Raw genomic sequence first — 23,775 nt, 5'->3', positions numbered from 1 at the left:
AAATTGAGGCTAAAATTGAAATCCGAATGGGCTATAATTGCAATGAAATGAGGCAAAATGATAAATAGCCAGTTTTCCCTTTTTATTTTATATAAAATAGTTAAAACAATTTTAAAAGCAAATTAAAAGTACTGACCCAATTAATAATATATAAATATCAATTTAAAAATATTGGAACCAATTTTACAATTATAAAATGCTATTAATCTTAAAGTAGGCTATAATTGCAATTATATGCAATTTAGTTTCTAAAATACCAAATAAATTTGTAAAAATATACAAAAATTATCTTAACTATATTTTGGTATAAATATGGGAATAAAATAAATTATTCACCAAAACTGATGATTTTGGAAATAGTTATGGATTTTGCACTGCTAAAATAGACAATAAATTAATTTCAAAAATCTTAAAAATTAGGGGAAAAATACCAAAACTCTTGGGGCATGCTTATATGTGCATGTACATGCTATTTTGAAATTATTTTGTATAAAAATATATAGGAAAAAATTGGGTATCAACAGCTGCCCCTCTTTACCCGGGAAGGATGAAAGAGCTGTCGAGTAAAGATAAGATGGCCAATTTTGACCTGAAGTGGCGATTTGAAAGGAGTTTTGACCGAGCTTAGGTTCCTGCACTGCCTACATATCCCTGGTCTCATAGGAATCAGGCCATATGTAGTTCAGGATCCATTGACGGAATATGCCGATGGAGATTTTCGAAAGGAACGGACGCGATGTTTATGTTGCGAAAGGTGGTTGAAATCTAATAGACTTCGGGAACCGGAGCGGGATCGCTCCTGCTGAGACGGCTGTTGATAGTCGGCGTACCTTCAAGTGAGCAATACAAACATATATCGTGCATAAACTTAAACGTGATGCAAGTTCCCGTTGGACCATGAATGTTGTCTTCGGACGGGTAGGATGATGTCCTCGGACCATGATGTCCTGGGCCATGAAGCATATGATAAAGGATTCGCAGGCTATGAAATGACGTTCTCGGGCTATGAGAATGATACCTCTGAACTATGATGCCTTTGAATAATGATATGCAAAAGATAAAATGGGGTCCTCAGGCCATGGCATGGCGTTCTCGGGCTATGCAAATGGTGCCTCCAAACAATGACGCCTTTGGACAATTTGGCGATCTTTCAGCCCATGAAATGCAGAAGGTGGCAATCTTTCAGCCCATGAAATGTAGGATTCGGTGATATTTCAGCCGATGCAAGACGTAAATAAAAGGCGGCGATATCCATGCGAGAAAGATAAGGTGGCGATCTTTCAGCTGATGTAGGATGGAGACAGAGCTTAGTCTTGGAAGGAAGAAAGGTAGCCTTATGCAAAATGCGGAAAAATGTAGGATGGAGACAATGCTTAGTCTCGGAAGGCAAAAAGATAGCCTTATGCAAAATGCAGAAAATGCAGGATGGAGACAATGCTTAGTCTCGGAAGGCAGAAAGGTAGCCTTATACAAAATGCAAATGGAGATAGAGCTTAGTCTCGAAAGGCAGAAAGGTAGCCTTATGCGATGCAGATGGAGGTAGAGCTTAACCTCGGAAGGCAGAAAGGTAGCCTTATGCAATGCAGAGAAATGCAGATGGAGGTAGAGCTTAACCTCGAAAGGCAGAAAGGTAGCCTTATGCAAAATGCAAATGGAGACAGAGCTTAGTCTCGAAAGGCAGAAAGGTAGCCTTATGCGATGTAGATGGAGGTAGAGCTTAACCTCAGAAGGCAGAAAGGTAGCCTTATGCAGAATGCAGATGGAGGTAGAGCTTAACCTCGGAAGGCAGAAATGTAGCCTTATGCAGAATGTAGATGGAGGTAGAGCTTAACCTTGGAAGGCAGAAAGGTAGCCTTATGTAGTGCAAGAATGTAAAAGGACGATTAGTAGTAAGATCTCTTAGCTGATTACGACAATATGACTGTTGGGGAAATTGTATACGGATAGCAATTGCGGATAGGTGATGATTCTGAGAAGTTGTATTCTTGAGAGTGCATAAATATACCTAATGATATTGCGAATTGAGTGCCTGCATCCAAAGAAAAATCATTAGTTCTGTAAGGGGAAAGGTTAGTTCGTCTTCCCCGGGCTCTTGACGTTGTGTTTTATTGGGGTAGCGTCGCTAAATAACAGCAATTTGAATAATAGTTATGCATGCTTTAGTAAATATAGTGTAAGTATATGATCGAAAATAGCTTTATTTAGATGAACCAATGACTGCGACGTGGTTCAAGACATTGCAACCTCTTTTTCTCCGGAATTTTGAGGGTCCTCCTCAAAATTCTGCCCCAGTTTGCCGAGCGGACATTTCTGATGGTTGTGCTGAATGACTAAAAAAACATCTTTGGAGTTTTGAGGTTCCTCCTCAAAATTCTGCCCCAGTTTACTAGGCTGGCGCTTTTGGCGATGCATGAACTAAAATTAACTTAGGAATTTTAAGGATCCTCCTCAAAATTTTGCCCCAGTTCCAATAGCGGGGGAAAATGGAATTTTTATTAAATTATGACCGAGCCCATAGGGCTGCCTACGTATCCCCTCTTAAATGGGAATCAGGTCAGGCGTAGTTCAAATTACATCATTAAGGGAATCATAAGTGGTTACACATAATATCGTTTCACTGCATCTGAATTGATTGGCTTCGGCCAGACTTCTCCATCCATCTCTGCAAGAATAAGGGCTCCTCCAGTTAGAAACCGGTGAACCATGTACGGACCCTGCCAATTGGGAGAGAACTTCCCCTTGACTTCATCATGATGTGGGAATATTTTCTTCAACACCAGCTGCCCCGGCGTAAACTTCCTTGGCTTAACCCTTTTGTTGAAGGCTCTGGACATTCTGTTCTGATACAACTAACCGTGACAAACCGCATTCATCCTTTTCCCATCTAAAAGGGATAACTGCTCGTAGCGACCATTTAGCCGTTCTGCATCATCCAACTTTACTTCTTGTATGATCCTTAAGGAGGGAATTTCTACCTCGGCAGGGATGACCGCCTATGTACCATAAACCAGCATGTAGGGAGTTGCTTCGGTCGATGTGCGGACTGTAGTGCGGTATCCCAATAAGGCGAATGATAACTTCTCATGCCATTGTTTGTGCCTTTCGACCATCTTCCTTAGTATCTTCTTGATATTCTTGTTGGCTGCTTCCACAACTCCATTCATCTGAGGCCTGTAGGCTATAGAGTTCTTGTGTTTGATCTTGAAAGTTTCACACATTGCTTTCATCAAGTCGCTGTTGAGATTGGAACCATTATCGATAATGATTGATTCTGGAACTCCGAATTGACAAACAATGTGGTCGCGGACGAAACCCGCCACAACCTTCTTAGTGACCACCTTGTATGATGCTGCTTCGACCCATTTGGTAAAATAATCGATCGCCACTAAGATAAACCTGTGCCCATTTGATGCGGCAGGCTCGATAGGTCCGATAACATACATTCCCCAAGCGGCGAATGGCCATGGTGAGCTTGTTGCAGTAAGCTCGTTTGGAGGTGCCTTTATCATATCTGCATGTATCTGACAGCGATGGCATTTGCGAACATACTGGATACAGTCTGTTTTCATAGTCATCCAAAAATACTCTGCTCGGAGTATCTTCTTTGCTAAGACAAAACCATTCATGTGCGGCCCGTAGGTCCCTGCATGCACTTCGTCCAATAGCCTGGCTGCTTCTTTTTCTTCGACATACCTTAGTAAACCCAAATCGGGAGTCCTTCTGTATAGGATTCCTCCACTGTGAAAAAAGTTGCTGGATAGCCTACGAAGTGTATGCTTCTGAGTAGCGTTGGCAAGTCTTGGATATTCCCTTGTTGTCAAGTACTCCTTGATGTCATGGAACCATGGTTTTCCATCTGCTTCTTCCTCAAAGTGGGCACAATAAGCTAGCTGATCATGAACTTTACTGGGATGGGGTCAATGAAATCTATATCTGGATGCTGGATCATGGACGATAAAGTAGCTAATGCATCAACAAACTCGTTCTGGACTCTGGGGACGTGCTGAAATTCTGTCTTTGTGAACCTTTTCCTCAACTCCTGTATATGATGCAAGTAGGGAAGTATCTTAGAGTTCTTGGTTGCCCACTCTCCTCGAACCTGATGTATGAACAAGTCTGAATCCCCGATCACTAGCAACTCATGAACGTTCATGTCAATGGCCATTTTGAGCCCCAAGATGTAGGCTTCATATTCGTCCATATTATTGGTGCAAGGGAACCTGAGCTTGGCGGATACTGGGTAGTGCTGGCCGGTTTATGATACTAGGACTGCTCCTATGCCAACTCCATTGAAATTTGCAGCTCCGTCGAAAAATAACCTCCAACCATCATAGGATTTTGTAATATCTTCTCCTATGAAAGATACCTCTTCATCGGGAAAATACATTTTTAGGGGCTCGTATTCTCCGTCCACAGGATTCTCGGCGAGATGGTCCGCCAAGGCTTGCCTTTTGATTGCTTTCTGGGTCACGTAAACAATGTTGAATTCACTTAGCAGGATCTGCCACTTGGCGAGCTTGCCAGTGGGCATGGGCTTCTGGAAGATATACTTCAGAGGGTCCATTCTGGATATGAGATAAGTAGTGTAAGCACAGAAGTAATGCCTTAACTTCTGCGCGACCCAAGTCATAGCACAGCAAGTGCGTTCTAAAAGAGAATACCGGGCCTCGTACGGTGTGAACTTCTTACTGAGATAGTAGATGGATTGCTCCTTTCTCCCGGTTTCATCATGTTGTCCTAGAACACAACCGAATGCTCTATCCGATACCGCAAGGTAAAGCAATAGGGGTCTTTCTAGCTCAAGTGGAACCAAGACCGGCGGCGTTGACATGTATTCCTTAATTCTGTCAAAAGATTTCTAACAATCATTAGTCCATTTGGTAGTAGCGTCCTTCTTCAACATTTTGAAGATAGGTTCACAAATGACCGTGAATTGAGCTATGAACTGGCTGATATAGTTAAGTCTTCCCAGGAAACTCATCACGTCCTTCTTGTTCTTTGGCGGCGGCAATTCTTGGATAACTTTGACCTTTAATGGATCCAATTCTATTCCTCGACGACTCACGATGAAACCCAATAATTTTCCAGCAGGAACCTCGAATGCACACTTGGCGGGATTCAGTTTCAGATTGTACCTCCTCAGTCTGTTGAAGAACTTTCTTAGGTCTTCCATGTGATCCCTGGCTTTCTTGGATTTGATGATGACATCATCCACATATACCTCGATCTCCTTGTGTATCATGTCATGAAAGATGGTAGTCATGGCTCTCATATAGGTGGCACCAGCGTTCTTAAAACTGAATGACATCATTTTGTAACAGTACATTCCCCATGGCGTGATGAAAGCCGTTTTCTCTGCATCTTCCTCATCCATCCATATCTGATGATACCCAACAAAACAATCAACAAAAGACTGCAACTTGTGCTTGGCGCAGTTGTCGATAAGAATGTGCATGTTAGGCAATGGGAAGTCGTCTTTGAGACTGGCCCGATTGAGATCCCGGTAGTCACACATAAACTCTAACTTTCCCATCTTTTTTGGCACAGGCACGATGTTGGCTAACCATGTCAGATACTCTACTACCCTGTGAACCTTGGCTTTGACTTGCTTGGTAACCTCTTCTTTGATTTTCAAACTCATGTCGGGTTTGAATTTCCTGAGCTTCTGCTTTACAGGCGGGCATGTTGGATATGTTGGCAGTTTGTGAGCTACAATGGAGGTGCTGAGACCATTCATATCATCATATGACCAGGCGAATATGTTTTCATATTCCTTCAGGAACTTCGTGCACTCTTTCTTTTCTGATGGTGACAGGTGAACACTGATGCGTGTTTCTTTGACATTCCCTGTATCTCCCAGATTAACGACCTCAGTTTCGTCCAAGTTAGACTTAGGCCTATTTTCAAAATTCTTAACTCCTCTGATGACATCTTCTGGTATATCATCCTCTTCTGAGTCCGTATCCGTTTGTTGCGTCGTCTCATTGCAAGTCACAATCGTTGGTTCATCGTCAAGGCAAGTAATAGTAATGCTGTGTAAAATAAAGTAAATGATAGAAAAATAATAAGAGCGAGATATATAATAAACTGAAATTCTTCGATTAAATTAGTAATTGTTTTGAGTATCAGAGCTCTTTTTAGAATTAAAGACAATGCGAAAATAAAATCATCTAGCAAAATGTAAAGTGTGATGCATGGAGCTTTTGTTTAGCCTTGCTACCCCGAAGCTTTCCGGGCCCTGGTGGTTTTGATTGACCAATTGTTGAGGCGCTCTCCTCGGTTCACAACTTGTATAGAAAGGCCTTCCTCCCCTTCCTCCTCGAAAATAACACAGCAGTTCATATCATCATCCTCTAGGAACAGATTCTTCACGGCTGCCAATGCTTCATCTTCCTCCGACCCATATATAATATCTACCGGCTGGAAAGTCTGCTCTAGGTGAGGTATCAAATGCTCCAGTGGGTAGTAGGGACCGCGCCATAGTGGCGACCAATGATTGAACTCCTCCCAAGTGTACTCATACCCCAAACCAAATGTAGTGCCATGTTTCTTCAGCTTGATGGGTTTGGCGATTCCCTGGAGGTTTTTGCCGAGTCCCTTTCCAGGTTCGTATCCACACTAATTCAGGATACTTTCAATCTTGTTATCCCACCATTTATCTTTGTCTACAGCGTTGACTCTTTCAATGTGGTGGTATGTTTCTCCGCCTATTCTCCTTCTGCCTCCAATCATCGGGATGGTCTGGCGACTATATATGAGGTTTCTACCATCGCCATGAATGATCACCTCTTGGTGATTCCATTTGAACTTCACTGCCTGATGCAGGGTCGATGCTATAGCTCCAGCGGCATGGATCCATGGTCGTCCCAACAGCAAATTGTAAGATGCTGGGACATCTATCACTTGAAAGTCAACATCGAACTAGGTTGGCCCCATTTGCAAGCATAGGCTGATCTCTCCGATAGTAGACCTTTGGGACACATCGAAGGCTTTGACATTGATGGCCCCATCTTTGATCTCGTGCAGGCTCTTTCCCAATGTTCTGAGAGTTACCAATGGACAGATGTTGAGGCTGGAGCCTCCATCGATCAAGACTCTAGTGACGAAGTAATCCTCGCATTGCACGGAGATGTGTAGGGCCATGTTGTGACTAAGTCCTTCCGGTGGCATCTCATCTTCATGGAAGGTGATTTTGTGGCTTTCTAGTATTTGTCCTACCATATTTGCCATTTCGCCCCTAGTTATGTTACTGGGCACATAAGCTTCGCTCAATATCTTTATCAAGGCCTTTTTATGTGCGTCAGAGCTCTGTAGAAGAGCTAGGATGGAGATCTGTGCTGGTGTTTTGTTCAACTGCTCAACGACTGAATACTCCTTAGCTTGTATTTTCCTCCAAAGATCATCGGGACCAGTTTCAGTAGTCCGTCCTGAGGCTTGCTTACTGGACTCAGCTAGGTGCTCTAGAGTGTAAACCCTGCCTGTTCTGGTCATACCCTGTGCAGCAATTGCTTCTCCCATCTTGGTCTTTCCTTTCCTCCTTGCTTCAACTGTGTCATCCCATAGTATGGCATTTGAGTGTAATGGTGTTATGTCTAACATTGCTACAGAGATGGGTACCCTCGGTGGTAACACAACAACTTCAAAGAGTACAGGTGCCTTTGGAGCCCCAAACTCAACCTCAATTGGCCCGACCACCTTCACAGAAGAAGGTGCTTCAAATTCGAGAGGCATAGACATGTTTACTTCATCGCCCCTAGAGGGTTGGTTCTGCACAATAATTGGGTTAAGTGTGACTGCTGGTTTCTTTGGCTCATCATCCTCAGCAATCAGTCCTATCGATCCCTCGGGGTCCCAGTCATCTTCGATCTCGATCATGTGAATATCCCCACCTCTGTGATCAGGCAGAGGGTTGTTGCGAACATTAAGAGTAGGCTTCTTTACTACAATAACCTTATTGTCGAGCAGAGTTTGAATCTTGTTCTTCAACGAGCGGCATTCGTCAATGGTTTGACCTTTCATGCCGGAGTGGTACGCACAGGTCTTATTAGGGTTGACCCACTGGGAAGGATTTTCTGGAGTTATGGCAGGGATAGGGGAGATGTAACCAGCAGCTTTAAGTTTCTCATACAGCTGGTCAATTGGCTCAGCGATGGCTGTATATTGCCTGGGAGGTCTACGGTCAAAATTTGGTCTGGGTCTAGGGAAATTTTGGCGAGTGGGAGGTGATTGGTAGTGAGAGGGTTGAGAGTATCTGGGTGAAGTGGGTTGATACGTGGGAGGTGGAGATGATTGGTAAACGGGTGGTGGATTTTGGTAAGAGGGTGTGGGTGCTTGGTAATTCGGGATAGGTTGATATGTAAGTGGAGGTGACAGGTAAGTGTGGTATTTTAGTGGTGATTTAGCTCCCTATGCGACCATCACGACATTGACATCCTTCTTCTTGGATGTGCCACCAGACTGTAAAGCCCTGTTGGTGGCCTGCAATGCTTCAAGGTTAGTAACCATACCATTCTTAATGCCTTCCTCAATTCTTTCTCGCAACTTGATGACATCGGAGAATTTTTGTCCCTCGATCAGCATCAACTTCTCATAATATTGTGGGTCTTGTGCCCGAACGAAGAATCTGTTCATTTGTTCCTCTTCTAGGGCCAGCCTGACCTTAGCAGCCTCTGATCTCCAACGAGTAGCATACTCGCAGAATGTCTCGGTAGGCTTCTTCTTCAGATTCTGGATGTAGAATACATCCGGTGCATTCTCTGTATTGAATCAGAACCTATCCATGAAATCCGATTCCATACCTACCCAGCTTGTCCATTTCTTGGGGTCCTGACTGATGTACCAGGATAAAGCATCTCCCTTCAGGCTTCTCATGAAGAGTTTCATACGGATTTTCTCATTCCTTCCGACTCCGACCAGCTTATCACAATATGTCCTCAAATGGACTCTGGGATCTCCCGTGCCATAGAACATTTCGAACTTGGGAGGTTTGTATCCCTCCGGAAGTTCAACATCTGGCTGTATGCAGAGGCCTTCATAATTCAGCCCCTCTATGCCTCTATTTCCTTTCATGCCCTGGACTCGGTTGGTCAACTTCTTGAGTTCTGCTGCCAAGTTTCTGATAAGAGAGTCCTTGTCATCAGACTCAAGTGCACTTGAGATTGGTTGAGTGTAGTGGGGTATGGTATCTACGTAGATGTGAGTGTTGTGGGGGTGGTCGTTTGTGGTGTTCAGTGGTTCAGGAATGAGTAGTGGAGTGTGGCATGTGTTGCAATGTTGAGTGTTGGTGGGTTGCATCTGTGGTTGTGGGGTGTTCTGTGGAGGTGAGGGATTTTGAGCATTTTGAAAGTTGACACCAGGAGCGGTGAGAGTGAATGATAAATTTGCCAAGTTCCAAACTTGATCCAGTTCTTCTTGGAACTTCAACAGTTTCTGCTCAAGTTGGGCAGCAGTTTCCTTAGCAACCGGGGTACCCTGAGGAATCTCAATTCTTTCAATTTCATTTCTAGCGCTTGAATCTCCCATTCTACCTTTGTTCTTGTTCCGGATAGGAGGAGCAGGAGGAGGACGTGGAGGGACTTTGGATCTCGTACTGTATGATGATGGTGCCAGAATGCACGAACTAACCTTTGGGGAGGAGAATAAAAATAAAGAAAAATAAAAAGGTAACAAGTTAGTGCGGGTTATGAGAAGAAAATGTTGCAATATTTAAACATATTGTGCAAGAATATAAATCGCGTCCTAATTTGGGTGCCTCATTGTGCCCGAGGTAGACCTAGCGACAAATTAATTTGGAGAACTTATAATGCTAAATGCCTCATTTTATTGATAAAAATAAGACGAATTCACAACGATGCTAATAAAATGTCACTAGTGGCCATTGGCCTTATTACATCATTAAAAGCAAAATAAAAGACTCCTAACTACTTGGTCCCAGAAGGACCTTCCCCAGATTTGGCATCTTTATCCCCCTCTAATAGCTTCACCAGCTTGCGCAGTCCTAACAACAGATAAGCTTGGGTCAAATGTCCGCCTGCATTCCCTTCAGCGTTCCGATAATCTTCAATCCTCTTGAGGAACTTTCCTTCTAGCTCCACTAGACCCCTCTCCAAATACCCTAGTCATTTGTTGGCGCTAACAGCCATATCCTTCCATTCCTCGATCAACTTTTGATAGGCTTCTTGTATTTCCCGATGCTCACTTTCACACTCTCGAATTCTCTTGTGCAGTTGATTGTACTTAACCCGTTCTTCAGCTTTCTCGTAGATGATTCTGTGTCCGTGAATGAACCCGGGCTGACCCATACCATTGCGATTATCTTCCAACCAACCCGAATAGTGCGGCACGCAACCAGCGTGATACCTGTCTGGCTCAATAGATTCTTTCCCCAAAACGAGCTTGCAATGCCACATGTGTTGAGCTTGGCATTTGTGAGGGCTATCATCGTCCTAGAAATCAGCCCTAAAGTGACTCATTTTGTCGACCCTTAGTATGATTTGCTTCCTTCCATCCTGTCTCATGGCTCGGAGGGGAACGTAGGGATAAGTTCCTCTTAGACCAATGAGTATGAGAAATGGTGTGTCTCAGGATCGAACAATGAATTCTTCCGTAGGGAACTATTCGACCATCCACTGTACCTGGTCTTCTTTTAGATTATCGAATAGCTCCACCCATCTTCCAGCGTCTTCTAGCTGAGCGAACATGTTAGGCATATAATTCATACGCCTTGGCTGGTGGAAGGCAATGTGATCATCCCAGTCTATGCGTAAGATCTCTTGTTGGTATTCTACTCTATGGAGGTGCTCCATGAGCCAGAGCTGATGTAATAAATTGCATCCCTCAAAATGACTGGCTTTTCGCTGACAGTTGTTCAGAGCCCGGTATATCTCAGCAACAATCATGGGCACTATATTGAAAGGCTATCCGCCAATTCCTTCCATCAGAGTCTTGGTTACCATGGCCAGTCTGGTGTGGATCCTAGTCTTCTTCATAGGGAACACTATCATTCCCAGGAAATAAAACATGAATACGAAGACCCTTCTGTGAATATGCTCCAGTGAGGTGATGGCAAATTTATCTGAGTAGGTGCGGTATGACTTGCTATGGCCATACCTCTCGTACAGATAGTCGAATGGGATGTAGGAGTCTTTCAAACAGGTCAAGTCTGGGTTCTTCTTCAGTCCCATCATCTTAAGGAAACCCCTACGCTTGCAATTTTCTGGCATAAGCAAACCCGGAGTCTCACAAGGAATACCAACTAAGCCTCCTATTTCTTCGAGCAAAGGAGTCATTTCAAGGTCCCCAAAGCGGAACACAGACCTGTCACTATCCCAGAACAAAGTTGCAGCCTCTATGATTTTGTTGTCAGGCTGGATTTCTAGAAGAGAAGGTAGATTCCCTAAGTATTTGCGGACGATTGTCTGATCACTGGAGTGGAGATCTTCCCACCAATTCAGCAGCTTTGGATGAATATTGGTTACCATGCCAAATTTGGGGACTTCGTGCCTCATTTTCTGCAAAACAGAGTGTTAGACCCTTACCACGCCAGACTCGACTATTTAAACCAATAATTAGAATAAAAAACATTTAGTTCTCCAAATAAATGCACAGAACATGTAGGTGTCCGTTTGGGTTTCAAGGAAACCCAATGGACTTTGGACAAGGCTATCTTAATGAGTCATTATGTGGACAATATAACTGACTCGGCTAGGTTTGACCATGATGCATGCACAGTTAGAGTAAGGTTTCTATTGGGGTATTAGACAGGTACCCTTGAGCGGACAACTCAAGAGGGAAAGGCACGGAAGCGTCGACTGCACCGCTGATCGACTGGTTTTACCGCAAATACGCCTTTGCCAAATTTAAAGGGTGATAATATTGAAAGAGCGCAACCCCTCATTACAAACGTTGCTATGGTATTTGTTTGGCACGAGTGGAATATGATGTTGAAGATGCAGTTTATAAGAATGAAACAAATTAACATGTATTTTCACGTTCATAAGATAAATGATTACAATAATTGCAGTAATTACAACAGTATTGAAATAAAGCATTAAAGGAAGGTAGCTAAAGGAAAGAAAAGACATGAAGAGCCAAGTCAGTTTCGTAGCGAATAAAAGACAGTAAATAAAGCAATTAATGATATAGTAAAGTCACAAGCAACATGCAATGGTAAAAGCCTAAAGAATCCCCAGCAGAGTCGCCATGCTGTCGATGCCCCCTTTTTCTCTAACCGTGGGGTCAGAAATCGGGTATACGACATTGGGAGGACAACTCTCTTCCCTTTCGAGAATTGGGTTTAGAAGTTGAAGACTTGCCACCTAATGATTATAGTGCATTAGGACACTTTTTAGAAGAGTTTGAGATAAAGAGACCAGAGATTAGGGTAAGGGCTAGAAATTATCCCGAGGGGAAGATGTTAGGCACCCCTCAGGATCCACAAGTGTGGTTCCCGACCATGCTACAATTGTGACTTTACAAGTAAACAATCAAGACTCAAATAAGGACTTGCATACAACATTGCAATTAGGTTGAAACTTATGAAAGTAAGTAGAAAGAGAGAAAGGATTTGAAAAGTTTAAACAACTCTAAAGGAAGCGAATAAAGAAAAGGGGTCCTAGGTTTGTGATTAATATGGAACTTTTCAATGAAATATCCAACAATCACTCCTCAGAAAAGGGGTCGCACGTGATATTAGCGCACCGGTCATCATATCCATATTCTACCCTTCCCACCTCGTTAAGGTATTAAAGCGTGGAATGGTATCATTACTTATTGCATGCTATTACCCGTCCTAATCCTATCAATCTCGGAGGCATTGAGACTACTAATACTGAAGAGGAGGGAGTTGGGGCTTTTATGGTTTTAAAAGGATAAAATTTTAGGGCGACAAACAAAACACATAAAGCAGATATGGGAAAACACATAACAGTTGAAAGGCTCAAATAAACCTCCTCAAGTCAGAAAAGCATAGAGTTTATCATGTCTTACATGTACTGATTAGGTCTGAATTAAACTTAAAAAAATGCATGAGGCAGACTGATTTATTACATACTTCAGATAAGAAATCCGAATCAGACCTGCCTACTGGTTGGAATTGTCAAAGACTAATGCACTTATGGCTTTTACCCTAAAGCTTTCCTAGGTGAAACCTATAGGCATGATATCTAATAATGCAAAGTATACTGATTTTAAGGAAAAGCTTTACTGATTTTAGAAAAGGGGATCTGCAGATTTTAAGACGGGTTTTAGATTTGAAACGAGGTTGATTCAATTAACTGATCCTATAGGCATAGTTTCTAAGTGTCATTGATCTTAAACTGTTGCAAGACTCCTATAGACATGATATCTAGGCGTTACTGATTTTAAACGTTTATAGAAGTGCAGAAGTCCTACAGGCTTGGTGTCTAAAATACTGATTGTTATTTAAACCTATATACATGTTTGCCTAATGATAGATGCATATGCAGAATACAGAAAGTCCTATAGGCATGGTGTCTATATGAGAATGCAGAAAATCTTATGGACATGGTATCTATGTGAGAATGCAGAGTTTCAATGATTTATAAAATGCAAAACTTTAAAACATAGTAATTCCTATAGGCATGATCTCTAGATGAGATGCAGAATTTTATAAATGATAATCCCTATAGGCATGATATCTACCCCTTGCATGCATAGTTCCCCACCCTTTTCCAATAGCTGACCCCAAATGTTTATTACAAGATTATTACAAACCAGAATTGATAAAAGAAAAACAAAATAAAAATTACATCAGAAAACTAAAAGTCCCAACCAAGGAGAGCCTGATTCGTACTTCTGTTTGAAGCATGAAGTAAACCAACTCCAAAGATCAAGTTCCAAAGCCTTTCTCTTATTTGGGATGTGTCAAAGTTCCCAAGAGTCTCAAAGGGGCTCCGGGCAATGCTTACACCCCAAATATATTTCAGAATCAAGGACATAGTGTAGTGTGGAAGGGCCAGCCCTCAAATGTCCAAGTTTAGAGGAAACTCAAGGTCCCAAAGCAAGGCTCATAGGAGGGGGGGCAGAACTTAAAATCTAAGAGTAGGTGCAAGTGCAGGGGAGGTGGAGTGATAAGTTGGTGGTCATGCCAAGCAACTTGAAGTACTGGCACACCCCTAACCAACTTGTCATTTCAAGTTGAGGAGTTAGGGCTTATTGAATGCCAGGCTCAGGCCTGGGCAGCCATTTAAGAGGCTACCAGATCATGAGCCTTAACTCAGCATACATAGGGGGTAAGGGTAGAGGATTCATAACAGAAACAGTAGACAAAGGAAAAGTGGGCAAAGGACATGATCAGCAATAAAACATACTGACACCCTTTACTTGGGGTTAAAATTCCGTTCATAGACAACAACTCATGTTGCCATGCCCTGAATCCCCATTTACAAACACATAGAGGGTAAAGGTATAGGGATCAAGCATTCGCAAGAAAGTAAAGCAAACAGCAGCATATGAACATGTCAAACTTTGCAGGTAATAGGCATAGATGTAAAGGTTCTAAGTAAACACATTAGGATGATTGTTAGGGACTGAATCAAGACATACCAGTAAAAGAGCAAGAGCAGGATGCAAAGACAAAGTAGTAGTAGTATATTAGCCTTGACTTTCACCCAGCTAATAATAAGCAGGAGTAGAGAACAGCAGTAGAGAAGAGAGCAAGAGGGAATGCAAGTTTTGAAAGTAGTAGTAGTGTGTAAGAGTATGCAATTCGAAGTGTGTTGTAAAAAGTATTGAATTGTCCCTTTTATAGTGCAGAGAAGCAAGTAAGAAAGGTAAGAAAATAGTTTACAATCAATCACATAGAATTTCCCTTCAGCTAAGAGATTTTATTTCAAACGCGTAGAAGGTAATTAAGGAAAGAATTTGATCAGAATCTTTTCCAAAGTAGTACAAGAAGGGAAAATACATAGGAACTATTTAAGGAAAGAGTTTGATAGCAACACAGTTTGTGAAAATAAGGAAAGGCAATCAATCAACAGTCAGTAGAATCAGAATTTGAGTTTTGGTATGAATGAACCCAACCAGAAAAGGTGAAGAAAGGTTTAATGAAAGAAAATCAGTAACAATCATTCAAACCCCATTAGAGGATTTCAGAATCAATCAATTAGTAGTTGGAAAAACCCTTTTGAAGAAAGAATTCCTCATATATAAAGCACACAAACATGTCAAACAAGAAAGAATTGTCATTCTAATTAGAAAGAATCTAGTATAGAAAAGTTCAGAGTTATAAACAAAGAGGCTCAAATTCAGTACATAGACTCAAACTTAGTTTGAGAAAATCCAGGGTTCCATAATAGAACCCTAGTCCGAGCACGAGATTAAATTCGCCAAAAACCCTAAATCCTAGGGTTTTCGACTCGAATCAGATGTAGAGACGAGAAGACAAATAACTGAAACAGGCTCAGAGGTCTTTTTCAGAGACTTATGAGAAAACAAATAGGTAAAATAGCAGGTTCGAAACAAACATAGTGAAAAAGGTGATTTGAAGCATAAAGAACATGTTTTAAGAAAAGCTTGGAACTTAAACAAGTTCAGAAGACAAAGAGGTAGTGTAAACTTAAGGAAATAGTAGATGAAACATGTTTAGAAAGAACAAAGTCCAGAAGAAGGCAAATAAGAACTAAGAGCTTAGTAGAAAATATAGTAAAGGAACATAGGGATAAATGAACACATAAGATAAACGTGTGAAAGCATGATATAGAAACCAGTAGAAGAAAGAACGGAGCACAATAGAAGAACATGCAAAATAAGGTAAACATAAAGATACGGGAGAAGAACATGCTAGGTAGAAAAGAGAACATACAAACATAACATAGACAGATTCACACAAAAAAAAGGAGAAGAAGAAGAGTCAGAAAACATTTTAAGATTTTTTCAGAAACCCTAAATCGAAGAGAAACAAATTCTGAAAGAAAAGATTGGGGAAAATATTTCAAAACTCCAGTAGAACATGGATGTAGCATAGATATAAGAAAACAAATAGGGAAAGAACCTCGAATAGCTTAGGGTTTCAGAGAAACCCTAGAAATGAGAAAGGCTTGGAAGAAAGTCTGATCTAAGTCGGATGAGGTCAGAAATAGGCTCAGAAGAACAAGAGCCGCCAGAGCAAGGTTGGACATGGCCGGAGTCTTCGAATCGGTGAAGGTCTGAGTGAAGACCTTCGAGGTCTGGCCTCGATCCTTCGAGCATCAGGCATGCAAGAGCCGGAGGAGGTGAGTATAGGTCGTCCATGGCCTGAGAGGCCATGGATTCCGGTGAGTTGGAGGTTGAAGATGGGATGAGAGAGGCTAGAGTTTCAGGAACCTTCGAGAGAGTTTGAGAGATAGAGAGATGAGGAGTCTCGAAAGAATGAGACGGGGGAAAGGGGGTAGGTGAGGGTTTAATTATGGAAAGGGGGATCTGGGCCGTTGATTTTATTTGATCAATGGCTCAGATTAATTCGGAACTGGGCCGGGTTAATTTAAGGATTGGGCTGGGGCGGATTTGGTTGGGTCTTGGGTTAATTGGGTTGGGGTTAAATTGAGGCTAAAATTGAAATCCGAATGGGCTATAATTGCAATGAAATGAGGCTAAATGTTAAATAGCCAGGTTTCCCTTTTTATTTTATATAAAATATTTAAAACGATTTTAAAAGCAAATTAAATGTACTGACCCAATTAATATATATAAATATCAATTTAAAAATATTGGAACCAATTTTACAATTATAAAATGCTACTAATCTTAAAGTAGGCTATAATTGCAATTATATGCAATTTAGCTTCTAAAATACCAAATAAATTTGTAAAAATATACAAAAATTATCTTAACTATATTTTGGTATAAATATAGGAATAAAATAAATTATTCACCAAAATTGATGATTTTGGGAATAATTATGAATTTTGCACTGCTAAAATAGACAATAAATTGATTTCAAAAATCTTAAAAATTAGGGGAAAAATACCAAAACTCTTGAGGCATGCTTATATGTGCATGTACATGCTATTTTGAAAGTATTTTGTATAAAAATACATAGGAAAAAATTAGGTATCGACAGTACAACCACTGTTTGAATGTAAACGAATAGAATTCGAATCTAATACTACCAAGGACAAGTGATAGTCATCACTAGAACACAATTATATCTTCAGGTCCAACTCCCGCTATACGCAACAACATCAGCATCCAACATCTGCACAAAATGTGTAGAAGTGTAGTATGAGTATAACCGACCCCATTTACTCCATAAGTAACAAACCTAATCTTAGGTTGAAAGTAGTAACGAGCTGGGACATGGGTCAGGGTCCAACTCCAACAACCAACCACAGTTTATAAAAATATAATAAAAAATAGTACAAGAAAATAACTCAAAGATAAGATGCTCAACTTGTTCACAGTTACGAAAAATAGACATGCTTTTCAAGTATAACAGTAAATCTCAAATCTTTCACCGAAAACCCCAAAAACATATGAGTAAATTTGAAAACTCTGATTTCTCCAAAAACCTTTCACCAATAAATAAGATGTTTCATATTCAGATAGCATGAGGAAAATACATCTTTATGCCTACATGTCAATATACGGGTGAAAGTTTGCATGTGCCCAAAACCGGGCAGTAGAAAGAAATGCATCTCAATGCATGTATCTCAAGTATGCACATCAAATGCAATATATCTTAGTGATGAAATCATGTACTCACACTCTCAAAGTACTCAATCTCACTGTCTCGTATTCCCTCTCACCATGCTCAGTACTCAGCACATTCAGTCCCTCAGCACTGTACAATACCTGCTCCGTCATGCAGCTCGATCCACATATAGTAGTCACAAGGCTCGTTGCGGCGTGCAATCCGATCCACATATATATAGCCATAAGGCTCGGTGTGGTGTGCAACCCAATCCACATATATATATAGCCATAAGACTCGTTGCGGCGTGCAACCCGATCCCTCCCCCCCAGGTGCACACACACACACACACACACACACACACATATATATATATATATATATATATATATGTCACAGTACGACACTCGGGTCCCAACTCAGTCACCAATCTCTCTAGCCTCTCGGTCTCACAATGCTCATACTAAGCAGCGTTAATCAATGTTGTGGGATGTGACAATATACAATATCAGAGGCTGAGATATGATATGAAATAATGAATGCGACTGAGTACATAACTACAATTAAGCAACTAACTCAACAGCAAAGAATGACCACTATGGGTCCCAATAGTGCCAACATATAGCCTAAACATGATTTCTAGCATATAATACAACTCAAGTTCTCTAACACATAATGTACAGTAAAACTGTTCAGATAAGATAGCTGCACAGTCCCATGAAATCGACTAAATCGCAATTTCTATGGTGCACGCCCACCCTCCCGTTACCTAGCATGCGTGTCACCTCAACATCAATCACATAACATGTAATTCGGGGTTTCATACCCTCAGTACCAAGTTTAGAAGTGTTACTTACCTCGAACAAGCCAAATCTGATATCGAGCAAGCCAACGGTACTCCAAAAATGCCATCCCGCATATACCGACCTCCGAATGGTGCGAAACTAGCCAAAAGCAACTCAAAAATATCAAATAACATCTAAGGAAACAATTCAAAATGATAAAGGTCAAATCTTTAATCAAAACTCCAAAGTCAACTAAAAATATAAACCCTGGCACCGCACCTCGAAACCCGTCAAAACTCACAAAATCTGACAACCCATTCAATTACGAGTCCAACCACATTAGTTTCACCCAAATCCTACTCCGAATCGATATTCAAAACTCAAAAATTCACTTTAAAAAACTTTGTACAAAACCCCCAATTTTCTCTTTAAAATTCACAATCCAATTACCAAAAATGAAGATAGATTCACGAAATATAACCAAAGCCAAGTAGAGAACACTTACCCTAGTCCACATGGTAAAATTACCTCAAAGGTTGCCCAAATCCGAACTCCCCAACTCAAAATATGACCAAATGAACAAATCCTCGATATTACATATTTTTGCCCACTTTTTTTGCCTCATTTTGTATGCCAAACAATCTTGAAACTCACCTTTGATGCCTCCAATGGATTCCTTGTGAAATTTCAGTCAAGTTAGGCTTTTGAATCACTCCATTTGACCATATAATGAAGGAGTTATGTTGGTTTTATTATTTAAAAATAGTGCAAATTTTTAAATACGAAGTCGGTGGCAATTTCGTAATTAATCTGACAAAAATCTGGCAACCCAATTCTTAGTAAAAATGACCATAAACTCCACATACGATGTTTAAATTTGATGATTCTTTTTTCTATGACTCCGTAATTACGATACGGATCTAATGATTCAATCAAAACAGAAATGAGAGCTCATTTGCTTAATGTGGTACCATTTATGTTTGAAGAAACGACGTTGAAACATATAAAAAAACGAGCGCAACACAACCCAAACCTATCTGAATCTCACCGAGCCATTCGGGACCCCATACGAATATACCAACTAGTCTCATAACATAACATGCACATACTTGAGATTTCAAATCATACATAACAACATCGAAAGGACAAATCGCACCTCAATTTCAAACTTAACTAAACTTTGGACTTTCAACTTTCAAAACTCACGACGAAACATATCAAATCAACCCGGAATGAACCCAAATTTTGCATACAAGTCCCAAATGACATAATGAATCTATCTCAAATTCCCAAAACCACAATCTGAATCCGATGTCCTCAAATTCAACTCTCGGTCAAACTTATGAACTTTACAAACTTTCAAATTTCCAAATTTCGCCAATTAGCACCGAAACCTTGTAGGAATATCCAAATGCAAATTCAGGCATACTCCCGAGTCCCAAATCACCATCCGAACCTAACAGCGCCATACAATTTCCAATCCAAGGTAAAACACTAAAAAGTCAAACTTAGTCAACTCTTCCAACTCTAAAGCTTCAATCATAAAATTCATTCTTCCAAATCAATTCTGAACTACCTGAAAAATCAAAACTGCCGATACACATATGTCGTAATACATCACACGGAGCTAGTCATGCCCTCAAACAACAAAGTATACTGTAAATTCTCAAAATGACCGTTCGGGTCGTTACATTCTTCCCCATTTAAATGTACATTCATCCTTGAACGTGCCAAGAGTTGTTCCTAAACCGTCAAACCACCGTGTAACCTTACCATGCATATACCCGGGGTGATCCCACGTCAACCTATTTCATAAAGCCCGACAACACAACATAACTGAAGATCATTACTTCAACCCTAGCCCCTAAATCACAAAATCCAATATCCAATATCCGAAATTTCCTACAAGACCCAAACCTCACATCTACACACTGTGTAAGTCTGAACTAGTTGTACCAAGCCATAGCCATAACCCAAGATGTAATCACATGACATACCACATGACTCGCATACTAGTAGCAAAATTTTCGATCACATTAGCTACTCAAAACAACCCAATACTGGTAATAAACCTCACATCAAACAAAACCTCATTCTAAAGCCTTTGTACAGTGCAGATGATGAAAGAAACACGCAAAAACTCATAACTATTCATCTGCTCAATAAGTCATGGAACTCTCTCTCCTTCGAAAAGAACTATACTAAATTTATAAGCCGATAGCACACATTCTAGATCCGACAACCTCATCTTATCAAATACCAGCTACTCTATTGACATGCCACACCAATACTACCCAAAGCCACAAACCATGCAATCCATGCACCAAATACGCAACAATTCAAATATACTTGGTCATGGAAAATGACTCAAATGAGAGAACCGTCCCGCAAGTTCAACAAGTACCACCACAACCGCAATACCATGAGTCTATCACACATAGTAGAACCAAGACACAAAGGGTCATATATCAACATAATTCCGCTGCAATGCGTGACCCTATCCAAACAGTAGTCCATATGAAATACCTCAAGCCACCATGCCCAAATCAACAACCACACGCAAGTCGACATCAAGTACCCAAGGTGCATGACCATAACCACGGAGGAACCAATAATACAAATACCATAGTCCGAAAAGAACATAACTAAATGTGCAATCAATCATTCAACACCCTAATACCCATCTCGCTAAATTCCGCTATAAGGACTAAATAGAACTGCACTATGTGTGCATATCACCAACGGATCACAAACCCTCGTAGAATAGAAGAGTAACACTTAGACCATCTCAGAATACGAATAAGCTCAACTCTAACCGAATGGCACATCCCTCAATAGTAGCAGTACGGAGTCAACCAATCCGACCTAGTGTAGAATACACATCCTCATTGGGCCTACCAATAAGCTCCCAAATCAACCCTGATCATCCACAAATAGATAATTAATCCTCCGAAGGTCCATGATGACCTAACCATAACACATAATATCATCTAGCTAGCTTTAGCCACATCGTCACAGTCCATAATCACGAAACCACATGCTTTTGATAACTCCTAGTCTCCAAATCCATAGAATACATGACTCACCATATCTAATCCCAACTCCCCCGCCCGAATGTCTTACACATATCTTATGTATGATCATCCCATGAGGAATACTTCTATAATTCTTCCATGCCACATAGAAAAATCTGAATATTAGTAGTCGATCAACCAAACGACTATCGCAATACCAATAAAGCATCTATAAGTCTGATCCAGTGCACCTTCTGAAATGCGCACCCTTCCCAGGAATTGCCAAATAGTTATATCATTCATCTAAACTTCGAAAACCGTCTATACTGTCTAAGAATTTATGATCTTCCCTTCGAAATGGACCCATGAACTTGCACATGCAAATCTCAATCCCACATAACACGCTACATCTATCATGCCATCATAGGAAAAGTACGAGAATCTCATAATCAACTCGGAGTCGCAAGCAAACTACATACTCAATTATCCAGGAACCTTCCATCTGATCTCATCCATGAGAAAATCATAATACGCAACATGTTCCTCATGTCGATAGGAAATATACACCTCTAACCGTGGTAGAAATCCTCGAGAGCACTTTGGAATCCATTTGCACATAACCAAGCTATCAGAACTGAATCCCTATAACTCAACCAAGCCACACAAGTCGCCAAAACCCAAGAGTATTGCCAGGAAACACCTGTAGAGACTCACCACATCATAAGTACCCAAAGAACCGATCATACTCTTTATCATGCTGATCTAACCTACTATCAAACTGTCCTATTTCTCTGAGTTCCTTCTGAATTACCTTCAAGGTGACACTTCTCCTTACCAGAACACGAGTATTCTTAACCAAAACTCACCCCACAAGATCCTAGAATAAAATCACACCGTCCGAAGGCCCATAAGCCGTTGTATCCCCACTTAAGCACCCCAAAAGTACCACAACCGAGACACCAACTCTAACGAGACCTATTGTGAGTCTAAAGTCGTCTCCTTCACCTTCCTAATACTAAACTGAATAATCCATAATGATATAACAATACCACGAGTCTCGACACCATCTAATGTAAATATCATATTCTAGCCATATATCCAAAAAATTCCCAATTGCTACATATAAATCTTGAACCTATTAGGACCTTCTCGAGAGTCATTTACTCTGCTCAAATCTCAATTGCACCTCCTAAACGGGTCGAATGACCTGTGCCCCATTAGCACAATAACACCCCAAGAAGCAATCCACACCTAAAAAACCGAGTAAATTCATATCCCATGCGCACTACACCCCTCACGAATAACCACTCAATTATTCCATGATTCATACATACCCATAGACTGTAATACAACCCACATCCAGAAATTCATTTACTCAAGTCATCCTCAATCTTAACCTCTGCAAGTCATATCCGATTCAGAAGTATTCCTCAAACCGAAACCAGTGCATCATATAACCATGTGTCACACCTCCTTTTTCCTTACACCCCCGGGAAGGAGTGTAAGTGGAGTTTTTCCAATTAAAGGACAATCGAAACGGGATTATTTACTTATTAAAAATCAGAGTCGCCACAGAATATTTTATGGTGTCCCAAGTCACCGGTTTAATCCTGAATCGAGGAAAAGTTTGACTCTGTATTACAGTCAGCGAGCCAGAAATCCAGGTAAGGAATTCTATTAACCCGGGAGAAGGTGTTAGGCATTCCCGAGTTCCATGGTTCTAGCACGGTCGCTTAACAATTTATACTTGGCCTATTTCTCTAACTTATTACACGTTTTAAACTTATCGTGTATTTTTAGTTTTTAAAACCGCTTTTAGCTTAATTATAGAATTGTTTTGAAACGAATTACGCGTACGTATATTCGTTTTATGTAAGGAATTATGTCACACGTACGTGTACATAATTAAATTAATAACATTTTTATTATAAGAATGAATTTGGCTGAAGTTGCGCGTGCTTAAAACAAACTACGAACATTTGTCATTTTTGTATGATTAAATGGTGGGCGGCGCGCCTCGGACTATATGAGCTAATTTAATTTGATAACCTCCGAAAACCCATTTTTATTGAGAAGATTTGTTCGAAGTTGCGCAAACGCATACTCCTAATTGTCTTTCGAATTATGATCATGTCACGCGAACGTGTCCACGAATATGATAATCCATTAAACTCGCCTAAAACAAATTACGATAATTGGTTATTTGTTGTCTTTAAATCATAAGAAATTAGTAGAGGGCCATGCATTTGTAATTCTGTTTGGCACATTATGTCTCGATTTGTTCTAACTTCTATACTTAATTAGGAGAGCCATAACTTTTTATGTTAAGTGTGGCACACCTCAATTT

Source organism: Nicotiana tabacum, chromosome 6, assembly GCF_000715075.1.
Source record: "Nicotiana tabacum cultivar K326 chromosome 6, ASM71507v2, whole genome shotgun sequence".
NCBI classification, from domain to species: Eukaryota; Viridiplantae; Streptophyta; class Magnoliopsida; order Solanales; family Solanaceae; genus Nicotiana; species Nicotiana tabacum.
The sequence above is the reverse complement of the archived record's forward strand: the minus strand, read 5'-3'. Positions refer to the sequence as shown.